Genomic DNA, 26,566 nt, shown 5'->3' with positions numbered 1-26,566 from the left:
CCATCAGCTCTCAAATTTTCCCTTTTCAGGGAGGAAAAAGCTCTCCAGGTCCCACATTCCTGTATATACCTAATTCTGTCACCCATAGTCATCAGCAAAGAGTGCAAGGCAGATTATTCCAAAGAAAATAGCAGTTGACATCCCATAGTGCCAACCCCGTTCTTAGCCAAAGGGACTTTACTGAGAGCCCTCATTTTTAAATGTACTTCAATGCATTGTCGTACATTCGGAATATTCCACTGTAAGTTACCTTTAGTAAGATTTTGCCATTTCTGTAAGACTTCGCTGCCTCCCAGGCCTAAAGTATAAGCCAGAAGGAACTCAGTTTTCCAAAAATTAAGGATTCCATTTTTACCTAAAATATTGGCTTTACTCCCAGGTTCTCTTGATTAACTTACCCAATGATTTTTCCTACTGATGCATGCAAGAAAAATGAAACAAAAGAGTAGAACACAAAAATCCCTCTGAATTTTCAAAAGCCAAACTGTATAACCCCTGAAATATTACTGCTTACTACCAGTTCCTTTCTGACCCAGTCAGATGTAAAAGGCCTCTAACTGGATCCAAGCCAGTTAATTCCCGGATCAAATCCATTCCTGGACCCAGTCCAGTTTCTGTCACAACTCCAAACCTAGTTTGGATCAGAAATTTGCTCAAAGAAACTCAGAGAGTTCAAAACACAAATCCATGGAGCTCCAAAATCCAAGAGGGAGCTTACCCACAATCCCCAGCTGCTCTGAGAGATCAACGGACACAAGTGGGTCCTGCAGGTACCTTGCACGTTTACTCAGCACTCCTGGGGGTCACTATAAGCTCCACTTCAGATCCTGCTTCTGACGTCATCTGATAAAAGAAAAACTTCAGCTAAGTTAAATTGAAAGGAGTTTAATTGAGCAATGAACGATGAATGAATTGGGCATCCCCCAGAATCATAGCAGATACACAGAGACTCCAGGGGTGCCTTGTGGTCAGAACAAATTTATAAACAAAAAGTTAAAGTGATGTACGGGAATCAGAAGTGAAGTACAGAAACAGTGAGGTTGGTTACAGCTCCGCGTTTGCCTTGTTTGAACACTCACCAGTCTCAGCAATTGAAGAACACTTGCTTCAACAAGAACATGTTGAAGCATGACTGCTGGAATGGCCAACACTAAACTATTGTTTCGGTGTATACTATTAAGTTAGGTTTTCAGTTTTGTCTGGCTATTAAACTAGGTTACAGTTCGTCCACAAGAACTCAAATATAGAAGTTTGGATTCCTTCTCAGGCCATATTTAGTTTGCTTTAACAGGTGCCTGTATTTGTCTGTTCCACACTGCTAATAAAGACATACCCAGGACTGGGCAATTTATAAAGGAAAGAGGTTTAATGGACTCACAGTTCCACATGGCTGCCTCACAATCATGGTGGAAGGTGAATGAGGAGCAAGGTCACATCTTACATGGCAGCAGCTGAGAGAGAGCTTGTGCAGGGGAACTCCCATTTATAAAGCCATCAGATTTCATGAGATGTATTCACTACCACAAGAACAGAATGGGGTAAACTGCCCCAATGATTCAATTATCTCCACCTGGCTCTGTCCTTGACAGGTGGGGATTATTGCAATTCAAGGTGAGATTTGGGTGGGGACACAGCCAAACCATATCAGTGCCATACTAGCAGAGTCAAGCCGAGTTGAACTGGGACCACTTCACACACACACACCAAAAGTTACTAGCACTTAAAGTAGGTATATCATTTAGAGAGAAGTCTGTCATTGTCCCTGTTCCAGGACCAGAACTGTGGCTCAGAGATTTTGCTCAAAGGTAGAGAAGAACAATGTATAACAGAGTACTTCAAATCTCTCCCCAAAGAAACTGACTTCATTTCCAACAAACCATGGACAATTTCAAGCCTACAGGTACTCTCAAAAACAGTGAAGGTTTGTGAAAAGCAATTGGGAAAAAACTGATAGAGATTCATTAGAGATATAGCCTAAATTGTAAGCTGGATGATTTGCTATAGAGAAACAGAAAGCAAGACATCTGGGAGGAGCCCTCTTAGGGTCAAAACAAATCTCAAAAACTGACCTCAGGAACAGTTTTTTTAAAAAGAGCCCAAAGTTTTTGGGTCAGTTTCTAGAACAATCTATATTCCAGGGCATTGTTGAAAGCAATAGAGCCATCAGCCAGCAAGTAGTGGAGCATAATACCTGGGTGTGACCAGAGAAAAAGACAAAAGAGAGCTCTGCCAAATCTACTGTGTTCCCAGCTGACTGTGAGCATATCAAACTGCATCCCCTGAGAAATGCTTTGTAGACTTTATGCTTCAGGGGAAGAAAGAAATTTCACCAAAACAATCTAGTCAATCAACAAACAAGTAATTAAGCAAATAATAACAAGCCCCAGAAGACCAGTATCCAGAATTTTTACAATATACTACCTAAAATGTTTCATTTTTCAACAAAAAATTATGAGATATATAAAGAAGCAGGAAAGAATAAGCCATACACTGAAAAAAAATTGTAGACAACAGAAACTGCCTGGAAGACTTACCAGATGTCAGGTTTAACAGACATCAGATGTCAGATTGAACAAAGTTTTTAAAGTAGAGATTATAAATAATTTCAAATAATATTTTCAAATAAAAGGGGCCATGATTTAAAAAGTAAAGGAAGGTATGATTACAATGTCACACCAAAAGATACCTGAAAGAGAAAAAGCTAAAGCTAAAGACCAGAAGAAAATTTTGACTACATCAAGATAAAAATGAGTCATCATTTAGAATAAAACTCCAGGAAGATTAACAGCTGATGTCTCGGTAGAATTAATTGAGGCCAGAAGAACAATATATTCAGAATGATCCAAGAAAAGCAATTATTAACCAAGAATTCGATATCCACCAAAATAAGGTAAAATAATGACATGTCCTAATAAAAACAGAGGGAATGTGTTGCTAGCAGACCTACCTTATAAGAAGTACTAAAAGAAATTCATGCTACAAACAAGTGAACCCTGAGAGTAACTGGAATATATATGAAAAAAAGCAAAAAGAATGACGAAAGGTAATTATCTACTTGTAAAAGTCAGGGCTTCTTTTCCTTTCTTCTTCTAAATGATTTTAAAAGTAATTGTATACAGAAGTATATAATGCAATGTTGAGCCTATAACATAAAAATGTAATATTTGTCAATAGAACAAAGGAGGTGGGTGGGAGCAAAGCTGTATTGGATTAAGTAAATGACTTCAGATGGCAAGTTGTATCCACAGGAACAAACGAGGAGAACCAGAAATGATAGATTAAAAGGCTAACACAACAAAAGCTATAAATGTGTGTGTGTGTTGTGTGTGTGTATTTGTTCTCCTCAATATTCCTAAAAATACATAAAAACATGTAAATTTATAATTACAATAATGCATTGTTATGTTTGTAATATTCAGATATTAGATGTAATAGATGTAATACGAATAAGAATAGTATCACAAAAATGGGAGGAAGGGAACAAAGGTATACAGAAGTAACATTTCTGTATCTCACTAGAATTAATTTAGTATAAATCTCAAACTGATTATTATAAGTCACCGTGTATATAGAAAAACCCTAGAGTAACCACTAATAACTTAAAAACATAGTGAAAAAAATTTAAAAAATTAAAATGATACATTATAAAATATTCACTTAATGCAAAAGAAAGTAGTAAAGCAGGAACAGAGGAACAAGAGAAACATGAGATATATAAAAAACAAAAATGGCAAACACAATTTCAACTATATCAATAACAGCATTAAAGGTGAATGGACTAAATAATCCAGTCAAAAGGCAGAGATTCTCAGACTAGACCAAAAACAAGAGCCAATATATGCTATCTATGGGAAACACACTTTTGATTCAAAGTACAAACAGACTTAAAGTAAAAAGATGAAAAAGAAATATCATGCAAACAGCAACCACAAGAAAGTTGGAATGGTTATACAATTACCTGACAAAATACGCCTTAAAACAAAAGATATTACTATAGATAAAAGAAGACGTTTTTAAAAGGTCAATTAATCAGAAAGACACATCAATCATAAATATATATGCAACTAACAACAGAGCACCAATACATATGAAGTATAAATTTATTTAAATGAAGAGAGAAATAGACAATTCAACAATAGTTGGGCACTTGAATACCCCATTTTCACTCATGGGTAGAAAACTAGGCATAAGAACCACAAGGATGTAGGAGACCTGAACATAAAAACAGACATAAACACCACCTACTGGCCTGGAAGTTGAATGGTGCAACACAACAGGAAATCTGCTGACTCAAGTGCACAGCGCTGGAGAATGAAATAAGCTTCCTGAGACCTCCATCACCCTGAGCCCACAGGAGGCAGTAAGTGAAGCTGCTCACATGCTTAGCACATCACTACTACAACCAGCATTTGAGAAAGCCACCATACAAAGGCTATTACCAAAGAATTTATACAGACTCTTTGCCACTGAAACACCCAGAACCAAACCCAAAGGACACTACACCACATCATACATTACAGACACCTGCTCAATGGGGCAAAACAATCCTATCCCAAGGAAAGCAAAATAAAAAAATAAGAAGGAGAGATAGTTTATCCAGATAAGAAACAACCAGGGAAACAACTCTGAAAGTATGAAAAAACAGAATGTAACAACACCCCCAAAGGGGATTACTAACTCCTCAGCAACAAATCCTAACCAAAATGAAGTCTTCAAAATATCAGATAAATAATTCAAAATACTGATTTTAAAGAAGCTCAGTGAGATCCAAGAAAAAGCTGAAAACCAATACAAATAAATCAGAAAAGCAATTTAGGACATGAAAAGAGATAAATGTCATTGTAAAAAATATACACAAAACTTCTAGAAATAAAAAATTCAGTCAAGGAGTTACAAAATACATTGAAAGTGTTAACAATAGGCCAAGTGGAAGAAAGAATTTCAGAGCTGGAAGACACGTCTTTCAAATTAACTCAGACAGAATTTTTTTTAATGAACAAAGCCTTTGAGAAATACAAAAGTGTACAATCCTATGAGTTATAGGTACTCCAGAGGGAGAAGAAGAAAAAGCAAAAAGTATGAAAAACCTATTTGCAGAAATACTTCAAGAAAAGTTTCCTAGTTTTAGGAGAGATTTTGACATCCAGATACAAGAAGCTCAGAGAATTTCTGATGATACATTCCAAGAACTTCACCAAGACTATCCAAAGTCAATGTAAACAAAAAAATCCTGAATGGCAAGAGAGAAGTGTCTAATTGCATATATATATATATATATATGTAATATCAGACTAGTAGCTGACTTCTCAGCAGAAATCTTACAATCCAGAAGAGATTGGGGGTCTATTTTTAGCATCCTTAAAGAAAAATAAATGCCACACAAGAATTTCATATCCTGTCAAATTAAGCTTCGTAAATCAAGGAGAAATAGGGAATTCATCACCACTAGACTAGTCCTCCAAGAAATGCTCAAAGGAGTTTTGTTGTTGTTGTTGTTGTTGTTGTTTTAGTAGAGATGGTGTCTCACTATGTTGACCAGGCTGGTCTAAAACTCTTGGCCTCAAGCAGTCCTCCCCCTTAGCTTCCCAAAGTGCTGGGATTACAGGCATGAGCCACTGCCCAGCCTTAAAGGAGTTCTACACATGGAAATTAAACAACAACACTCACCATCATAAAAGGTCACATAAATACAAAGCTCACAGACCTTATAAAGCAATTACACAATTGAAATCCCAAGGCAATCAGCTAACAACACTATGACAGAAACAAAACCTCACATATCAATATTAACCTTGAATGTATGTGGTCTAAATGCTCCACTTAAAAGATACAGAGTGACAAACTGTATAGAAAAGGAAAACCCAAATATGTGCTGCCTACAAGGGACACACATACTGGCTAAAGATAGCTATAAACTCAAAGTAAAAGGGTGGAAAAAGATATATCATGCAAATGGAAAACAAAAGCAAGAGGGAGTAGTCATCCTCATATCAAAACAGACTTTAAACCAACAACAGTTTAAAAAAAGAAGTCATTATGAAATGATAAAGAAGTCAACACAACAGGAAGATTTAACTATCCTAAATATATCTGCACCCAACACTGGAGCACCCAGATTCATAAAATAAATACTACTAGACCTAAGAAAACATATTGATAGCAATATAATAAGAGTGGTGGACTTCAACACCCCACTGACATCACTAGATAGATCAACAAGGCAGAAAATCAACAAAGAAACTCTGGACTTAAACTGGGATGGAAACCAAATGAACCTAATAGAGATTCACAGAACATTTTATCTAACAGAATATACATTCTTCTCACCTCCACATGGAATATATTCCCAAATTGACTATATATTTGCCCATAAAGCAAGTATCGATAAACTCAGAAAATCAAAATAATAACAAGTATCTTCTCAGATCACAGTAGAATAAAATTATAAATCAATACCAAGAGGAACTCTCAAAACTACACACATACATGAAAGCAAAACAACTTGCTCCCAAATGACCTTTGGGTGAATAATAAATTAAGGCAGAAATTGAAAGACTTTTTGAAACACATAAAAATAGAGACACAACATACTAAAATCTCTGGTATACAACAAAAGCAGTGCTAAGAGGAACGTTTGTAACATTAAATGCCCTCATTAAAAAAAAAATAGAATAATCTCAAATTAACAACCTAATGTCGAACCTCAAGGAACTAAAAAAAATAATAATAATCCAAACCCAAAACTAGCAGCAAAAAAGAAATAACAAAGATCAAAGCAGAACTAAATGAGATTGAGTTTATTTTTAAAGGCACAATGAATCAATGAGACAAAAAGTTTTTTTAAAGGATAAACAAAATTGATAGATTGCTAGCTAGATTAACCAAGAACAAAGAGAGATTCAAATAATTATAATCAGAAATGAGAAAAGGGACATTAAAACTGATGCCACAGAAATACAAAAGATCCTCAGAGACTACTACAAATACCTCTGTGCACACAAACTAGAAAACCTAGAGGAAACTGATAAACTACTGGAAACCTACAACCGTCCAAGATTAAACCAGGAAGAAATAGAGATCCTGAACAGACCAATAATAAGTAATGAAATTGAATCAGTAATAAAAAATCTTTCAACAAATAAAAGCCCAGGACCAGAGAGATTCATAGCCAAATTTTACCAGATACACAAAGAAGAGAGGCTATCAATCTTACTGAAAATATTCCAAAAACTCAAGGAGGAGGGATTCCTCTGTAACTCATTCAGTGAAACCAGTATCGCCCTGATACCAAACTCAGGCCAGTATACACACACACACAAAAGCAAACTACAGACCAATATCTCTGATGAGTATAGAGGCAAAAATTCTCAAGAAAAAACTAGCAAAGTGAATCCAACAGCACATCAGAAAAATAATTCATCACGATCAAATGGGTTTTATTCCAGAGATACAAGTACAGTTCAACATCTGCAAATCGAAAAGGGTGATTCATCACATATACAAAACTAAGAAGATAAACCATATGATTATCTCAATAGGTGCAAAAAAGGCATTCAATAAAATCCAAAATCCCTTCATGATAAAAACCCTCAACAAACTAGGCATCAAAAGAACATACCTGGCTGCTCTGCCTATGGAGTAGCCATTATGTTATTCCTCTAAGAAAATAAAATTAAATTAAATTAAAAAGCACCTAAAAATATAAGACCCACCTACAACAAACCCACAGTCAACATTATCCTAAATGGAAAAAAGTTGATTGCATTACCTCTAAGAACTGGAACAAGACAAGTATATCCAATCTCACCATTCCTATTCAACGTAGTACTAGGAGCACTACTCAGAGCAATCACGTAAAATAAAGAAACAAAAGGCATCCAAATTGGAAAAGAGGAAGTCAAATTATCTCTGCCCACTGATCACATGATCATATACCTAGAAAACCCTAAAGACTCCTCCAAAAAACCCCTAGACTTGACAAACAAATTTCAATATACAAAATAAACATACAAAAATCCACAGCATTTCTATACACCAATAACATTTAAGCTGAGAGCCAAATCAAGAACTCAATCTAATTTGCAATAGCCACACACAAACACACACACACACGCAGATATATAATACCTAGCAATTAATCTAATCAAGAAGGTGACCCAAAGGATTATAAATCATGCTGCTATAAAGACACATGCACACTTATGTTTATTGCAGCACTATTCACAATAGCAAAGACTTGGAATCAACCCAAATGTCCATCAGTGACAGACTGGATTAAGAAAATGTGGCACATATACACCATGGAATACTATGCAGCCATAAAAAAGGATGAGTTTGTGTCCTTTGTAGGAACATGGATGCAGCTGGAAACCATCACTCTCAGCAAACTATTGCAAGAACAGAAAACCAAACACCGCATGTTCTCACTCATACGTGGGAATTGAACAATGAGATCACTTGGACACAGGAAGGGGAACATCACACACTGGGGCCTATTGTGGGGAGGTGACAGGGGGAAGGGATAGCATTAGGAGATACACCTAATGTAAATGACGAGTTAATGGGTACAGCACACTAACATGGCACGTGTATACATATGTAACAAACCTGCACGTTGTGCACATGTACCCTAGAACTTAAAGTATAATAATTAAAAAAAAATTAAAAAACAAAACAAAATGAAAAAACAATACATATGGATAGTCTCTTTTAAAAAGTTAGTTTAATCCAAAAAAAAAAGAAACTGCCAAACTGTTTTCCAGAATGGCTGTGCCATATTTCATAGCCACCAGCAATGTATAAGCACTCAGAGTTATCTACATCCTTGCCAGTATTTGATGTGGTCACTACTTGTGATTTAAGCCATTCTAATGGGTGTGTTTGGTACTTTATTGTTGTTTTAATTTGCATTTTCCTAATAGCTAATGATGTTAAATATGTTTTAATATGTTTATTTGCATCGGTATATTCTCTTCATTGAAATGTCTCTTCATGTCTTTTGTAATCATATTGTCTTCCTATTGTTGAGTTTGTTGTTGTTGCTGTCATTGTTGTTTGAGATGGAGTTTCACTCTTGTTGCCCAGGCTGGAGTGCAATGATGCAATCTTGGCTCACCGCAACCTCCACCTCCCTGGTTCAAGTGATTCTCCTGCCTCAGCCTCCCGAGTAGCTGGGATTACAGGCCTGTACCACCACACCTGGCTAATTTTGTACTTTTAGTAGAGACAGGGTTTCTCCATGTTGGTCAGGCTGGTCTCAAACTCCCGACCTCAGGTGATCCACCTGCCTCAGCCTCCCAAAGTGTTGGGATTACAGGCTTGAGTCATCATGCCCGCCCCTTACTGTTGAGTTTTGAGAGCATTTCAAATATTCTTCATATTATTCATTTGTCAAATATAAGATTTTCAAATATTTTCTCATAAAAAAAAGAAGGTAAAAGATCTCTACAAGGAAAACTACAAAATACTGTTGAAATAAATCATAGATAACACAAATGGGGAAACATCCCACACTCATGGATTGGAAGAATCAATATTGTTAAAATTATACTGCTCAAAGTAATCTACGCATTCAACTCCTATCAAATTACCAATGTCATATTCCACAGAACTAGAAAAAAAATTCTAAAGTTCACATGGAATCAAAAAAGGGCCTGAGTAGCCAAAGAAATCCTAAGCAAAATGAACAAATCTGGAGGCATCACATTGCCTGACTTCAAATTATAGTACAAGGCTACAGTGACTAAAACAGCATGACACTAGTATAAAAATAGACACATAAATCAATGGAATGGAATAGAGAACCTGGATATAAAGCCACACACTAACAATCAACTGATATTTGACAAAGTCAACAAAAATAAACAATGGTGAAAGGACACCCTATTCAATAAATAGTGCTGGGAAAATTGGCTAGTCATATGCAGAAGAATGAAACTGGACCTCTATCTCTCACCATATTCAAAAATTAACCCAAGATGGATTAAAGATTTAAATGTAAGACCTGAAACTATAAAAATCCTAGAAGAAAGCATAGAAAAAACTATTCTGAACATTGGCATAGGCAAATAATTTTATGATGAAGATCCCCAACGCAATTGTAACAAGAATGAAAATAGACAAATTGGACTTAATTAAACTAAAAAGCAAAATAAATAATCAACAGAGTAAACAGACAACTCACTGAATGAGAGAAAATATTTGCAAATTATGCCTCTGACAAAGGACTAATATCCGAAATCTACAAGGAACATAAACAACTCAACAAGAAAAAAACAATCCCATTAAAAGTTGGGAGAATCATATGAATAGACATTTCTCAAAAGAAAAAATACAAGCAGCCAACAAACACATGAAAAAGTGCTTAACATCAGCAATCATCAGAGAATTGCAAATTAAAATCAGAATATTATCTTATACCAGTCAGAATGGCTACTATTAAAAGGTGGAAAAACAATAGATGGCATGGGAACATTTGTACGTTATTGGTGAGAATTTAAACTAGTTCAACCTCTATGGAAAACAGTATGGAGATTTCTCAAATAACTAAAAACAGAACTACCATTGGACCTGGCAATCCCACTACTGACTATCTGCCCAAATAAAAGGAAACAATCATCTCAAAAAGGCATCTGTACTTGTATGTTCATTGCAACATTATTCACAATAGCCAAGTCATGGAAGCAACCTAAGTGTCCATAAACAGTTGACTAGATAAAGAAAATGTGGCATATATACACAATGGGATACTACGTAGCCATAAAGAATGAAATTATGTCCTTTGCAGCAACATGGATGGTGCTGGAGGCCATTATACTAAGTGAACTAACTCAGAAACAGAAAATCAAATACCACATGTTCTCACTTATAATGGGGAGCTAAACAATGGATACACATGGACATAAAGATGGAAATAATAGACACTAGAGACTCCAAAAGAGAAGAGGTTGTGGAGGGGAGCAAGGGATAAAAAATTATCTATGAGGTACAGTGTTCACCATTTGGGTAACGGGGACGCTAGAAGCCCAGTCCCCACCAATACACAATATATCCGTGTAACAAACAAGCACACATACACCCTGTGGCTAAAATAAAATAAATAGATAAATAACGAAAAAGAATTGGGAGTCCAGAATAAAATCATGTATCTTTAGTCAACTTATTTTTTACAAAGATGTCAAGATGATTCAACAATGAAAGAACAGATCTTTCAATAAATCATGCTAAAACAACTACATAGCCACATGCCAAAAAAAAAAAAAAAAAATGGGCCCTTACCTCACACCATATGTAATAATTAATCCAAGATGGATTAAGAATATACTTGTAACAGCTAAAAAAATGAAACTCTTGGAAGAAAATATAAAGGAAATATCTTCATGCCTTGGATTTTGAAATGGATATGACACCAAAAGCAGGAGCAAGAAATGAAAAATTAGGTAAGTTGGCTTTCATTAAAATTAAAAACTTTCATGCAACAAAGGAACTATCAACAAGGTAAAAGAAAACCCATAAAATTAGAGGACATATTTGCAAATCATATGTCTGCTAAGGGCATAGTATGCAGAATATATAAGAACTCTTACAACTCAACCATACAACAATAAGAAGACAATTTTAAAACAAGCAATCTGAGGAAACATTTATCCACAGAAAATATACAAATGGCCAACAAACACAAGAAAAAATGCTTGACATCATTAGTCATGAGTTTCTTGGGGCTGCCATAACAAAATACCATGGAGTGGGTGGCAGAAAAACTTTTTTTCACAGTTCTGGAATCTAGAAGAACAAGATCAAGGTGTCAGCAGGTTTTTTCTTCTGAGGCCCTTCTCTTTGGCTTGCATATCTTTGTCTTCTTGCTATGTCTTCACATGGTCTTTCTTTTGTGCACATAGATCCCTGGTGTCTCTCTATTTGTCCTAATCTTCTCTTCTTAAAAGGATATCAGTCAGATTGGGCTAGGGCTCACCCTAACAGCCTCATTTTAACTTAATTACCTCTTCAAAAGGCCATACCTCCAAACACAGTCACATTCTGAAATACAGGAGATTAGGGATTCAACATATGAACCCAGGAAGTTTGGGGAAGATAATTCAGGTCATAACCATCATAATGGGAATGCATACCAAAACCTTGATGAGATATCACTTTACACCCAGTAGAATGCCTAGAATCAAAAAAGTCATATAACAATGTTGGAGAAGATATGGAGGAATGAGAATGCTCATATACTGCTGGTAGGGATGCAAAATGATGTAGCCTTTAGAAAACAATCTGAAAGTTCTTCAAACAGTTAAACATAGGGTTACCATATGACCCAGTAGTTTTACTTATTGGTATATACCCAAGAGGAATGAAATCATATGTCTACATAAAAACTTTTCCATCAGCTAATTAATGGATACATAAAAATGTGTTGTGTCTATATAGTGGGATAATATTCATCTATAAAACGAAATAATCCCAACTTTGGAAGGCCAAGGTGGGTAGATAGAAGGCCAAGGAGCTGCAGATCAGCCTGGGCAACATGAGGAAACTCCATTTCTACAAAAAATACAAAAAACAATTAGCTAGGTGGAGAGGTGCATGCCTATAGTCCCAGCTACTTGGGAGGCTGAGGTAGGAGGATGGCTTGAGCCCAAGAGGTAGAGGTTGCAGTGAACTGAAATCATTCCACTGCACTCCAGCCTGGGAAACAGAACCAGACTGTCTCAAAACCAAAAACAGGAATAAAGTACTGTTAAATGCTACAATGTGGATGAACTTTGAAAACGTTACACTAAGTGAAATAAGCTGATCGCAAAGGCCTCATGTTATATGATTCCATCTATATGAAATGTCTAAAACTGGAAAATTTATAGAGACAGAAAGTAGACTAGTAGTTGCTTAGGGATATGGAAAATGGTGGACAGGGAGAAGATAGCTAAAATACATGGGTTATCTTTTGGTGGTGATTGAAAAGTTCTAAAATGACTGCAGATATGGTTATGCATACCTGTGAATATAATAAAAAAATTGAATTTTATACTTGGATAAATTTATGATACGTGAATTATACTCAATAAAGCTGTTAAATTTGAGATACATACATAGAAAGAAATACACAAATATCATATTACAGTGGGGTGTTAGTTCCCTGTAAGGATACTAGTCAGATTGGACTAGGGCTCTCCCTAACAGCCTCAGTGGGGCTGCTGTAAAAAAGTTTCAGAAATGTTGGTGTATTAAAACAACACAAAATTAATTTCTTACAGTTTTGGAGGAGTCTGGATCAGTTTCACTGGTATAAAATAAAGGTGCTGGCAGGGCCAAGTTCTTCCTGGAAGCCTTAGGATAGAATTTGTTCCCTTGCCTTTTCCAGTTTCTAGAGTCCACCAGTTCTCTTTGCTTTTGGCCCATTTCTCCATCTGCAAAATGCATCACTCCAATCTCTGCTTCAGTCAGCACACAGCCTTCTCTCTTATGAGAACTCTTGTGATTACTTTGGGCTCACCTGGATAACCAAGGCTAATCACCCCATCTCAAAATCCTTACCTTAGTCGCACCTGAAAAGTCCCTTTTAACAAACAAATTAACATTCACAGGTTCCAGGAGTTAGACATCTTTGAAGGGCTATTACTCAGTTCATCACAACTAGAAGGTAAATTGGAAATGAATGGACATTCATTGTAAATGCTGGATCTAGGAGTAAAAACTCTGAATAGACTAATAATCCTTGAAGAAACTGAGAATAAAGAATTGCTTTTTCCAAATCCTTTGGGTCTAGATGTTTCTACAGGAGAGGTCAGCATTTTTTGAAGATCTTTTCTGCATGCATTACAAAATGACTCTCTAAAAATTTTTTACCAAAGACTGTATAAGGTATTGTTAACTTTCTATCCACATATCTAATTTCCTACCGGATATCTGTTTTCTATAAAGACGCCTCACAAACACCTCAAACTCAACATAGTCAAGGCTGAATTCAACCTCTACCTCCACAGCTAGTTCTTTCATATGTGGTGTCTTATATATATATATATATATATATATATATATATATATTTAAAGTATATATATTTAAAAACCTATATGGCTTAAGCCAAGAAACAACTTATTAGTGCACATAAAAGAAAAGGTGCAGGGCGGGGACCAAGATGACTGACTAGAAACAGCTGTAGTCAGAGGCTACCACTGAGAAGAATGAAAACAGTGAGTGAATCCTGCACTGACAACTGACGTGTCCAGGTTCTCTCATTGGAACTGATTAGGTGATTGGTGTGACCTACACAGAGCAGGAAAAAGTAGCGTGGTATGATGGGCTACCTGGGAGCCACCCAGGGCAAGGAGAGCTCCCAGCTCCAGTCAAGCGAGGCAGTGACTGAGTGTGCTAACCTGCTCAGGAAACTATGCTTTTTCCACAGATCCGTGCAACCCACAGATCAGGAGATCCCCATCATGAGCCCATGCCACCAGGCTCTTGGGTCCCAAGCACAGAGCTGTGCAGATTCTCAGCAGCCACTCGGCTAGAGACTGCCTAAGACTACTGAGCTCCTGAGGGGAGGAGTGGACACCATCAATGCAGATGTCTGCTGCCTAAGATGACTAAGACAACTGAGCTCCCAGCAAGAGAGGTGGCAGCCATCACTGCAGCTCTAGTCTGCCTTTTTTCCCCTGCTGGACTCAGGAAGACTGGGAGGTTTGAACCCAGGGAAAATTCCCCACAGCACAGCACAGTGGCTGTGGCAGATTATGGCCAGACTGCCTCTTTAGGCTGGACCCTGACCCATCCTTCCTCACTGGGCAGGGCCTCCCTACAGGAATTTTAGCAACTCTAGCCAGGGGTTTACAGACAGAACTCTGATCTCCCTGGAATGGAGCCTGTATTAGTCTGTTCTCATGCTGCTGATAAAAACATACCCAAGACTGGCAATTTACAAAAAAAAAAAAAAAAAAAAAAGAGGTTTAAAGGACTTACATGGCTGGGGAGGCTTCAGAATCATGGCAGAAGGCAAGGAGGACCAAGCCACATCTTACATGAATGGCAGCAGGCAAAGAGAGCTTGGTCAGGGAAATTCCCATTTTTAAAACCATCAGATCTCATGAGACTTATTCACTGTCATGAGAACAGCATGGGGAAAGACTTGTCCCCATGATTCAGTTACCTCCCACTGGGTTCCTCCTACAACATATGGGTCCCTCCCACAACATAAGGGAATTCAGGATGAGATTTGGGTGGGGACACAACCAAACCATATCATTCTGCCCCAGGACCCTCCCAAATCACATGTCTTCCCATTTCAAAACCAATCATGCCTTCCCAACAGTCCCCCAAAGTCAAAGTCTTAACTCATTCCAGCATTAACTCAAAAGTCCACAGTCCTAGGCCGGGCGCGGTGGCTCAAGCCTGTAATCCCAGCACTTTGGGAGGCCGAGACGGGCGGATCACGAGGTCAGGAGATCGAGACCATCCTGGCTAACACGGTGAAACCCCGTCTCTACTAAAAAAATACAAAAAACTAGCCGGGCGAGGTGGCGGGCGCCTGTAGTCCCAGCTACTCGGGAGGCTGAGGCAGGAGAATGGTGCAAAACCCGGGAGGCGGAGCTTGCAGTGAGCTGAGATCCAGCCACTGCACTCCAGCCTGGGCGACAGAGCGAGACTCCATCTCAAAAAAAAAAAAAAAAAAAAAAAAAAAAAGTCCACAGTCCAAAGTCTCATCTGAGAAAAGGCAAATGCCTTCTGCCTATCAGCCTGTAAAATCAAAAGCAAGTTAGTTACTTCCTAGATACAATGAGGGTACAGGCATTGGGTTAATAGGGCCATTCCAAATGGGAGAAATTGGCCAGAACAATGGGGCTACAAGCCCCATGCAAGTCCAAAATCCAGTGGGGCAGTCAAATTGTAAAGCTCCAAAATGATCTCCTTTGACTCCACGTCTCACATCCATGTCACACTGATGTAAGAGGTGGTTTCCCATGGTCTTGGGTGGCTTCACCCCAGTGGTTTTGCAGGGTACAGCTCCCAGCTGCCTTCATGGACTGGTATTGAGGGTCAGCAGCTTTTCCAGGCACACAGTACAAGCTGTCAGTGGATCTGCCATTCTGGGGTCTGGAGGATGGTGGCCCTCTTCTCACAGCTCCACTAGGCAGTGTCTCAGTAGGGACTCTGTATGGGGGCTCCAACCCACACATTTTCATTCCACACTGCCATAGCAGAGGTTATCCATGAGGACCCCACCCCTGCAGCAAACTTCTGCCTGGGCATCCAGGCATTTTCATACAACTTCTGAAATCTAGGCAGAGGTTCCCAAACCCTAACTGTTAACTTCTGTACAATCACAGGCTCAACACCACATAGAAGCTGCCAAGGCTTGGGGCTTGCACCCTCTAAAGCCATGGCCTGAGCTCTACATTGGCCCCTTTCAGTCATGGCTGGAGCATCTGGAACACAGGGCACCCAGTCTCTAGGCTGCACACAGCATTGGGACCCTTGGCCTGGCCCATGAAATCATTTGTTCCTCCCAGGCCTCTGGGCCTGTGATGGGAGGGACTGCCATGAAGACCTCTGACATGCCCTGGAGACATTTTCCCCACAGTCTTGGGTATTAATATTTGGCTCCTCATTACTTATGCAAATTTCTGCAGCCAGATTGAATTTCCCCTCAGGAAATTGGGTTTTCTTTTCAATCACATTGTCAGGCTGCAAATTTTCTGAACTGTTATGCTCTGCTTCCCTTATTAAACTGAATGACTTTCACGCACCTGAGTCACCTCTTGAATGCTTTGCTGCTTAGAAATTTCTTCTGCAGATACCCTAAATCTTCTCTCTCAAGTTCAAAGTTCCACAAATCTCTAGGGCAGGGGTAAAATGCTGCCAATCTCTTTGCTAAAACATAACAAGAGTCACTTTGCTCCAGTCCCAACAAGTTCCTCATCTCCATTTGAGACCACCTCAGCCTAGATTTCATTGTCCATATCATTATCATCATTTTTGTTGAAGCCATTCAACATGTCTTTAAGAAGTTCCAAACTTTCCCACATTTTCCTGTGTCCTTCTGAACCCTCCAAACTGTTCCAACCTCTGCCTGTTATGCAGTTCCAAAGTCGCTTCCACAGTTTCAGGTATCTTTTCAGTAGTGCCCCACACTACTAGTACTAATTTACTGCATTAGTCTGTTCTCATGCTGCTGATAAAGACATACCCCAAACTGGGCAATTTACAAACAAAAGAGGTTTAATGAACTTTCAGTTTCACATGACTGGGGAGGCCTCACAATCATGGCAGTAGGCAAAGAGGAGCAAGTCACATTTTACAAGGATGGCAGAAGGCAAAGAAAGACAGTTTGTTCAGGGAAACTCCCATTTTTAAAACGGTCAGCTCTCATGAGACTTATTCACTATCATGAGAAAGACTTAATCATAAGAAAGACTTATCCACAGCATGGGGAAAGACTTGCCCCCCATGATTCAGTTACCTCCCACGGGGTTCATTCCACAGCACGTGGGAATTCAAGATAAGATTTGGGTGGGGACACAGCCAAACCATGTAAGAGCTCCTGTGGGAAGGGGAAACCATGGTCTCCACAGATCAGCAGACTTAGTCTGTCCCCTGCCGGCTCTGAGGAATCCAGGCAGTCTGGATGACTGGGATTCTCCCCCACCAGCACAGTGCACCCCCTCAGCCAAGGGGCAGCCAGAGTGCTTTACTAAGTGGGTCCCTGAACCCATGTCTCCTGACTGGGTGAGACCCCCCAACAGGGGTCGCCAGATACCTTATACAGGAGCGTTCCCACTGGCATCATGTTGGTGCCCCTCTGGGACAGATCTCCTAGAGGAAGGAGCAGGCAGCCATCTTTGCTGTTCTGCAACTTCCACTGGTGATACCTCCAGGTGTGGGAGGGACCCAAGTAAATAGGGTCTGGAGAGGACCCCCAGCAAATTGCAGTAGCCCTACAAAAGAGGGGCCTGACTCCCAAAAGAAAAACAAAAAGAAAGCAGCAACAACAACAGCATTAACAAAACAGTCCCCACAAAAACCCCATCCAAAGGTCAGCAGCCTCAAAGATCAAAGCTAGATAAACTCATGAAGATGAGAATCAATTTTTAAAAATGCTGAAATCTCAAAAAGTCAGAGTACCTCTTCTCCTCCAAATGATCGAAACACTTCTCCAGCAAGGACACAGAACTGGGCAGAGGCTGAGATGGATGAATTGACAGAAGAAGCCTTCAGAAGGTGGGTAATAATAAACTTTCCTGAGCCAAAGGAGTGTGTTCTAACCCAATGCAAGACGCTAAGAACCATGATAAAACATTACAGGAGCTGTTATCCAGAATAACCATTCTAGAGAGGAACATAAATGACTTGATGAAGCTGAAGAACAACACAAGAACTTCACAATGCAACCACAAGTATCAATAGCCAAATGGACCAAGTAGAGGAAAGAATTTCAAAGCTTGAAGACAATTTTGCTTAAATAAGACAGGCAGACAAGATTGGAGAAAAAAGAATGAAAAGGAACAAACAAAACCTCCAAGAACTATGGGGTTATGTAAGAAGGCCAAACTGATTGGGGTACCTGAAAGAGACAGGGAGAATGGAATCAAGTTGGAAAACATACTTCAGGATATCATCCAGCAGAACTTCCCCAACCTAGCAAGACAGGCCAACATTCAAATTCAGGAAATCCAGAGAACTCCAGTAAGATACTCTATGAGAAGATCAACACCAAGACACATAATCCTCAGAATCTCCAAGGTCATAATGAAGGAAAAAATGTTAAGGGCAGCCAGAGAGAAGGGTCAGGTCACCCACAAAGAGAACTCCATCAGACTAACAGTGGCCCTCTCAGCAGAAACCCTAAAAGCCAGAGGAGATAGGGGGCAATATTCAACATTCTTAAAGAAAATAATTTCCTACCCAGAATTTCATATCTGGGCAAACTAAGCTTCAAAAGCAAAGGAGAAATAAAATATTTTTCTGACAAGCAAATGCTGAGGGACTCTGTCACCACCAGTCCTGCCTTGCAAGAGCTCCTAAAGGAAGCACTAAATGTGGAAAGGAAAAACTGGTACCAGCCACTGCAAAAACACACTGAAGTACAAAGACCAATGATACTATGAAGCAACTATATCAGCAAGTCTACAAAATAACCAGCTAGCATCATGATGGCAGGATCAAATTTACATATAACAATATTAACCTTAAATGTAAATGGGTCAAATTCCCCAATTAAAATACACAGAATAGCAAGCTGGGTAAAGAGTCAAGACCCATCAGTGTGCTGTATTGAAAAGACCCATCTCATGTGCAAAGACACACATAGGCTCAAAATAAAGGGATGGAGGAAAATTTACCAAGCAAATGGAAAGCAGAAAAAAGCAGGGATTGCAATCCTAGTTTCTGACAAAACAGTCTTTAAACCAACAAATATCAAAAAAGACAAAGAAAAACATTACATAATGGTAGGGGTTCAATTCAGCAAGAAGAGTTAACTATCCTAAATATATATGCACCCAATACAGGAGCACCCAGATTTATAACACAAGTTCTTAGAGACCTACAGAGAGACTTAGACTCCCATACAATAATAGTGGGAGTCTTTAACACCCCACTGTTAATATTAGACAGATTATTGAGACAGAAAGTTAGCAAGGATATTCAGGACTTGAACTCAACTCTGGATCAAGTGGACCTGATAGATATCTACAGAAATCTCCACCCAAAAACAACAAATATACATTCTTCTCAGTGTCATATGGCACTTACTCTAAAATTGATCACATAACTGGGAGTAAAACACTCCTCAACAAATGCAAAAGAACTGACATAATAATGAACAGTTTCTCAGACGACAGCACAATCAAATTAGATTTCAAGATTAAGAAACTCACTGAAAACCACACAACTACGTGGAAATTGTACAACTTGCTCCTGAATGACTCCTGGGTAAATAATGAAATTAAGGCAGAAATCACGAAGTTATTTGAAACCAATGAGAACAAAAAGACACTGTACCAGAATCTCTGGGATTCAGCTATAAGAAGTATTAAGAGGGAAATTTATAGCACTAAATGCCTACATAAAAAACTACAAAGATCTCAAATCAACACTCTAACATCACAACCAAAAGTACTAGAGAACCAAGAGCAAACAAACCCCAAAGCTAGCAGAATAAAATAAATAACCAAGATTAGGGTAGAACAGAAGGGGACAGAGACATGAAAAACCCTTCAAAAAAAATCAATGAATCCAGGAGCTGTTTTTTATTTTTTTATTTTTTGAAAAAATTAATAAAATAGATAGACTGCTAGCTAGACTAATAAAGAAGAAAAGAGAGAAGAATTAAATAGACACAATGAAAAATGATAAGAGGGATATCACCACTGACCCCACAGTAATATGAACAACCATCAGCGAATACTGTAAACACCTCTATGCAAATAAACTAGAAAATTGAGAAGAAATTGATAAATTCCTGGACACATACACCCCCCCAAGACTGAACCAGGAAGAAGTTGAATCCCTGAATAGACCAATAACAAGTTCTGAAATTGAGGCAATAATAAATAGCTTACCAACCAAAAAAAGCCCAGAACCAGACAGATTTACAGCTGAATTCTACCAGAGGTACAAAGAGGAGTTGGTACCATTTCTTCTGAAACTGGAACTCTCACAGACTACCAGTGGAAAAGTGAAATGGTTCCACTGCTTTGGGAAGGAATGTGGCAGTTTCTTAAAATATCAGACATGCCATTATCCTCAGCAAACTAACACAGGAACAGAAAACCAAACACCACATGTCCTCACTTATAAGTGAGAGCAGAACGATGAGAACACATGGACACAGGGAGGTGAACAACACACAATGGGGACTGTCGGGTGTGGGGGATTGGGGGAGGGAGAGCATCAGGATAAACAGCTAATGCATGTGGGGCTTAATACCTAGGTGATGACTTGATAGGTGCAGCAAACCATCATGGCACATGTTTACCTGTGTACAAACCTGCACATCCTGCATGTGTATCTTGGAAATTAAAATTCAATTAAATTAAAAAAAAAAGAAACAGTGCAAGGGAGAGGATGACATAGGCACGGCTACATTCAGTACTTAAAGAGCATTCTCAGGATTTTCTTCTCTCTTTCTCTCAGCTTTGCTTTCCACTGTGTTGGCTCCTTTCTTGCAGACATTCCTCTGGTGGGTTCAAGATAACTGCTTCAGCTCCAATTCACACTCCCAAGCCTTTTTCAACAAGTCCCACCAAAGCTGTCAGACTCACTCTAACTGTATCAAGCTTAGTTGCTGTGACCAACCCTCTCACATGTGGCTGGGAGAATGTGATGCACTAACTGGTCCAACCTAGTTCATGTGCTCCATCCTTGGAGCTGGAGGTGGAATCAGCTCCACCTAAGAGCACATGAATTGACATTGAGCAGGATTTGCTCCTAGTTGACAACCGGGACATAATTACCAAGGATATATACTGAGTAGCCACAACCACTGCCCATTCATTACAGTCAGTGTTTTCTGTCTCTGTAGATGGTATCAATCACATGCTCAATCTAGAAACCTAGGAATCCATCTTTAGGTCTACTTTCTCACTCTCACTCCATATCTTGCACTGTATTATTACCAAGTCCTTCTGACTCTCTTCCCATAAATGTCTCTCAGATTTCTCAAGTTCTCTTTCTATTCATGCCTACCACTCTGGTTCCAAGCCTCCAACATCTTTCTCCTGAATGGTGCACTGGCATTTTAACTGATCTTCCTATATCAACTTTTAAACTCACTTTAGTATATTACCTACACTGGAGTTAGAGAGATCTGAAAACTAAAATATGAACATGACACTCTCCTCTTCTACACCTTCATGATTGCCTATTCTTCTCAGAACAAAGAGGCTTGTGCACCACCCCCTGTCATGAACTATATAGCGCATTTAACTGAGCCTTGTTAAGTCCTTAAATGTGTCAGTCTCTTTCCCCTGTGGAACTTTCCCATCATGGATCCTCTGGCTACCCTGTCTTCTTGAAACTCCATTCCTCCCCACCATTCACTATCACATGGCAAGCCCCTACCCATCTGTCTAATCTGCTTGCATTGCCATAAAGGAATACCTGAGGCTAGGTAATTTATAAAGAAAAGAGGTTTATTTGGTTCATGGTTCTGCAGGCTGTACAAGAAGCATGGCATGAGCAGCTATGCCTGGGGAGCACATCAGGAAGCTTCCACTCATGGCAGAAAGCAAAGGGAGCAGGCATTACACAGCAAGAGCAGAAGGAAGAGACGGAGTGGGAGGAAGGTGGCAGACTCTTTTTAACCAGATCTCATGGGAATAAGAGTGTGAACTCACTCAGTTCCACAAGAATGACAAAGCCATTCATGAAGGATCCACCTCCATAACCCAAACACCTCCCACTGGACCCCACTTTCAACACTGGGGATCAAATTTCAACATGAGATTTGGTGGGTACAAGCTATATCACCAACCTTCAGATCTCAGCTTAGACACTGCTTAGACCAGAAAAACTTTCCTGATACCCTCAGTCTGGTAAGGGGTCCTCCATTAGGCAATTGTGACACCCTACACTACCCTATGATAGCAGTTATACTGTATTACAATGACCTGTGTGTTTGCCTGAATATTTCACCAAACTTTAAATTTTATGATAGAAGTAGATGACTATCTTGTTCATCATGGCATCCCCAGCACCCACAGCACAGTTTCAGTGTAACAGGTGCTTAATAAATACTTGTTAAAAATAATAATAGCTAATATTGGCTAAGAGCCTGATATGTACCAGCTACTACTTGAAGTGCTCTACATGTGCTGACTCATTTAATCCACCAACAGTTAATCCACCTTCCAGTTTATAGATGAGAAATCCAAGGCACAGGAGGTTTGAGTGAATTGCAAAGGTCACAGTACTAAAGGTTATGGAGCCAAGATTTGAACCTAAACAGTCTGGTTGCAGAAGCCAAGTTTTTAACCACTATGCTATATTCTTAAATGTATACAAGCATGTAAAAATGCTGTCCTAGATATTTTGAGGAGTACAAAAATGAGAGGGGGAGTGGAATAAAAAAGCATACAGATACATAAAACACCCGACAGAGAATTATATAATACAAGGCTTTCTCGCTTTTAGAACACACAAACAGTAACAGAATCTTTCTGTTTGGTGAGGTGGGATTTGCTCACAGAGAAATATTTCAGTATAAAAATTCCTGAATTCAAATATGTTTGTGATTCAATTACATACTGGCAGTTGATATTTATGTTGAAAATGAAAAATAACACCAACAAGTTATTCTGGACACCAAACCATGTTTAAAATGCTGCATTTATGTTTTTGAAATATTTTTCTATAACTGCTAAACTTTTCAACAGGACCAGCTCTCTGACATTTCTTAAAAATTTCCATACAAAATCTATTATTTCCTGCTTTTAAAAAAAAGATATTATGGCTGTCTAATACCTGGGTCGATAAGTAATTAAAGGAGACTTCCCTCACCATCCCCCAAAATTAAGGTAAAGTTTAGGGGAAATGTTTTATAAGCATAATGAAAGTAGTTATCAATTAATCATTACTTCCTTCATCACAAGAGTACTTAAATGCTAGTTTTTAAGTACTAAGTACTAAGTACTAGTTCTGAGACTGTTCAAGGTAGATATTGGAACACATAGAGAATAAAAACCTACTTTGCATATTCAACGGAAAGAAATGCTACTGTTGATATAATTTGTGAGTCTCTGAACCCAGTTTAACGAGGTTGTGGTTAAAGTGATACAGTTTTTAGTGACCAGGAGCACCTTCCAAAAGAAACAGTGACCACTTGCTGATGAAAATCAAAAATACTCTTGGTAGAATTTTTCTAACAAGTATAAAATAATATTGCTATTTTATTACATCGGGGGAAAATGTTAAATTAAAAGACTTGTATGCACATTCATAATAAATGAAATATGAGTGAGTTTTACTTTGTCTCTGAAAATTGGGAAGGTGAATGCATTTAGTGATGCTTAAATAACAATACTCTTAGTATAGTGAATGTTAGAATAGTCAGTCTGCAGAGGAAATACATAGATGCTCATTCTCTAACACGTATTATTTAAATTGGCCTAACCACAAAAGTGAAGAAAAGCTTACCTTTGTGAATTAATTAGATGACCATCTTTGAAGGTATAATCCTCTGAATACAACAAACCACTAAAAACATATTCACTGCAAGTAAACACCCAATTTGGACCTACTTAGTGAAAGGACAGTTTGAGACAGACAAAAGGTTGGACATTAAGATAATTTTGAAGAAAATTTTAGTAAAGGAATAAGTTTAACAAAATATTAGTGAGTAGAGATGCTTGGAATTAAGATTTCATAAAGAATAATAACAAAGACCTATAATTCACTTTTCCATCTTGGAGAAGAGCTTATTCTCAGGTTTAAAATGTCCCAAATATTTTTATTCTAATTATTTCCTTAGGAAACCTTTTGTTTACATGTAGCGCAAAGTTAAACTTTTATTCTGTCTTATGCAAATGGTTATAAGTTCGTAATAGAATTTATCTGCATTTACAAAATTATCATGTGACTGCTTCAACATATATAAATGTTATATCTGCAAAATAAGAAACTTACTTTGTGAATGTGATTAGCTCCAGAGAGTCTGAGTATGACTCTCTAAACCAACACTGCAAAATTTCAGTAAAGATTAAAAGCTCTTCATAGGGAAAGAAGTAATGGCTGAAAAAGAAAGCAAAATAATCAGGAATAAAAACGAAAAATGTAAAATGTTATTTTCTATGAGTGTCAAACTTGAATAATTTATTCATTAACTTTGTTAGCTGAAGAGAAAGTAATTTTGAGTAGTTACTGTAAAAGGACAGATGGAAAACAAATTTCCTCTGTGTCAATAGGTTAACAAAATGTTATGCTTGCTGACTTTAGAAAGTGGGCAACTCAGAGAACACTTGACCTGATTAGCTCATCAGCAACCCATTAGGAGGTTTTTCTTGGAAAAGAAATGGGGAACCCATTTGCACTATTTTCATTACCTTCCAGACTTTGTATGCTGTTGTGTAGCAGATGCTTAGCTACTAGTGGGCACTTGATGTGCAATTACTGGAATATCTGAGTTCTGGTTTAAATTTTCAGGAACCCTGATCCTTCCAGGCTCCACAGGAAACTAAAAGGCCAAATATTTCACACAAACGTTACCTACATGACCAGATTCCACATATACATTCAACGATATATGATATACACAAATAAGTGATATATACAAGTACAGTCATGTGCCACATAATGACTTTTTGGTCAATGACAAACTGCATATACAGTAGTGGTCCCATAAGATTATAATGGAGCTGTTAATACCCCTGAAGGCCTTCCAATGGGACAAGATATGGAGGTAGAAGACAGCGATATTGATGATCCTTACCTTGTATAGGTCTGTGATGGTTAATACTGAGGGTCAACTTGATTGGGTTGAAGGATGCAAAATATTGATCCTGGGTGTGTCTGTGAGGGTGTTGCAAAGGAGATTAACATTTAAATCAGTGGGCTGGGGAAGGCAGACCCACTCATAATCTGGGTGGACACCATCTAATCAGCTACCACTGAATATAAAGCAGGCAGAATAACATGAAAAGACTAGACTGGCCTAGACTCCCAGCCTATATCTCTCTCCTATGCTGGATGCTTCATGCCCTCGAACATTGGATACCCAAATTCTTCAGTTTTGGGACTCAGACTGGCTCTCCTTGCTCCTCAGCTTGCAGATGGCCTATTGTGAAACCTTGTGACCTATTGCAGGACCTTGTGATCATGTGAATTAATACTTAATAAACTTCCCTTTATATATCTCTCTCCTATTAGCTCTGTTCCTCTATAGAACCCTGACTAATACACGGCCTAAACTAATGTGTGTGTTTGTACCATAGTTTTTAACAAAAAAGTTTTAAAAGTAAAAAATTAAAAACAGAAAAAAGCTTATGCAATAAAGATTAAAAGAAAATATTTTTGTACAGCTGTACAACGTTATATGTTATGTGTCATGCTAAATGTTATTACAAAAGAATCAAAAAGTTAAAAAATCTTAAAGCTTGTAAAGTAAAAATGTAATAGTAAGCTATGGTTACCTTATTGAATAAAGAAAAGTATTTTTAATAAATTTAGTGTAGCCTAAGTGCACAGTGTTTATAATGTCTACAGTAGTGTATAGTAATGTCCCAGGCCTTCACATTCACTCACAACTCACTCACTGACTACCCAGAGAAACTTTGAGTCCTGCAAGCTCCATTTATTGTAATTACCCTATACAGGTGTACCATTTTTAAATCTTTTATACCAAATTTTTATTGTACTTCTTCTATGTTTAGATATGTATAGATACTCAAATACTTACCATTGTGTTATAGACACCTAAAGTATTCAGTACAGTAACATGCTGCACAGGTATGTAGCCTAGGAGAAATAGGCTATACCATATAGCCTAAGTGTAGAGTAGGCTACACCATCTGGGTTTATGTACATATGGTACACTAACGGACACGTAACTGAATGTATAAGCTTGTACATATCATG

The 26,566-nt window shown here is 38.3% G+C and overlaps 1 long non-coding RNA gene across 1 annotated transcript; it reads right to left on the bottom strand.

The window, feature by feature from the left end:
• Positions 1–643: 643 nt before the first annotated feature.
• Positions 644–25,878, bottom strand: LOC135966115 (uncharacterized). The gene is made up of 4 exons (XR_010579219.1): positions 25,422–25,878; positions 25,036–25,166; positions 24,620–24,724; positions 644–843 (listed from the first exon to the last, which is right to left on the bottom strand). It is a non-coding gene; the product is annotated as an uncharacterized lncRNA (long non-coding RNA).
• Between the last annotated feature and the right edge of the window lie 688 nt (positions 25,879–26,566).

Source organism: Macaca fascicularis, chromosome 11 (assembly GCF_037993035.2).
Source record: "Macaca fascicularis isolate 582-1 chromosome 11, T2T-MFA8v1.1".
Lineage (NCBI taxonomy): Eukaryota > Metazoa > Chordata > Mammalia > Primates > Cercopithecidae > Macaca > Macaca fascicularis.
Note: the sequence above shows the minus strand (reverse complement) of the source record. Positions and strands in the feature narration are given on the sequence as shown.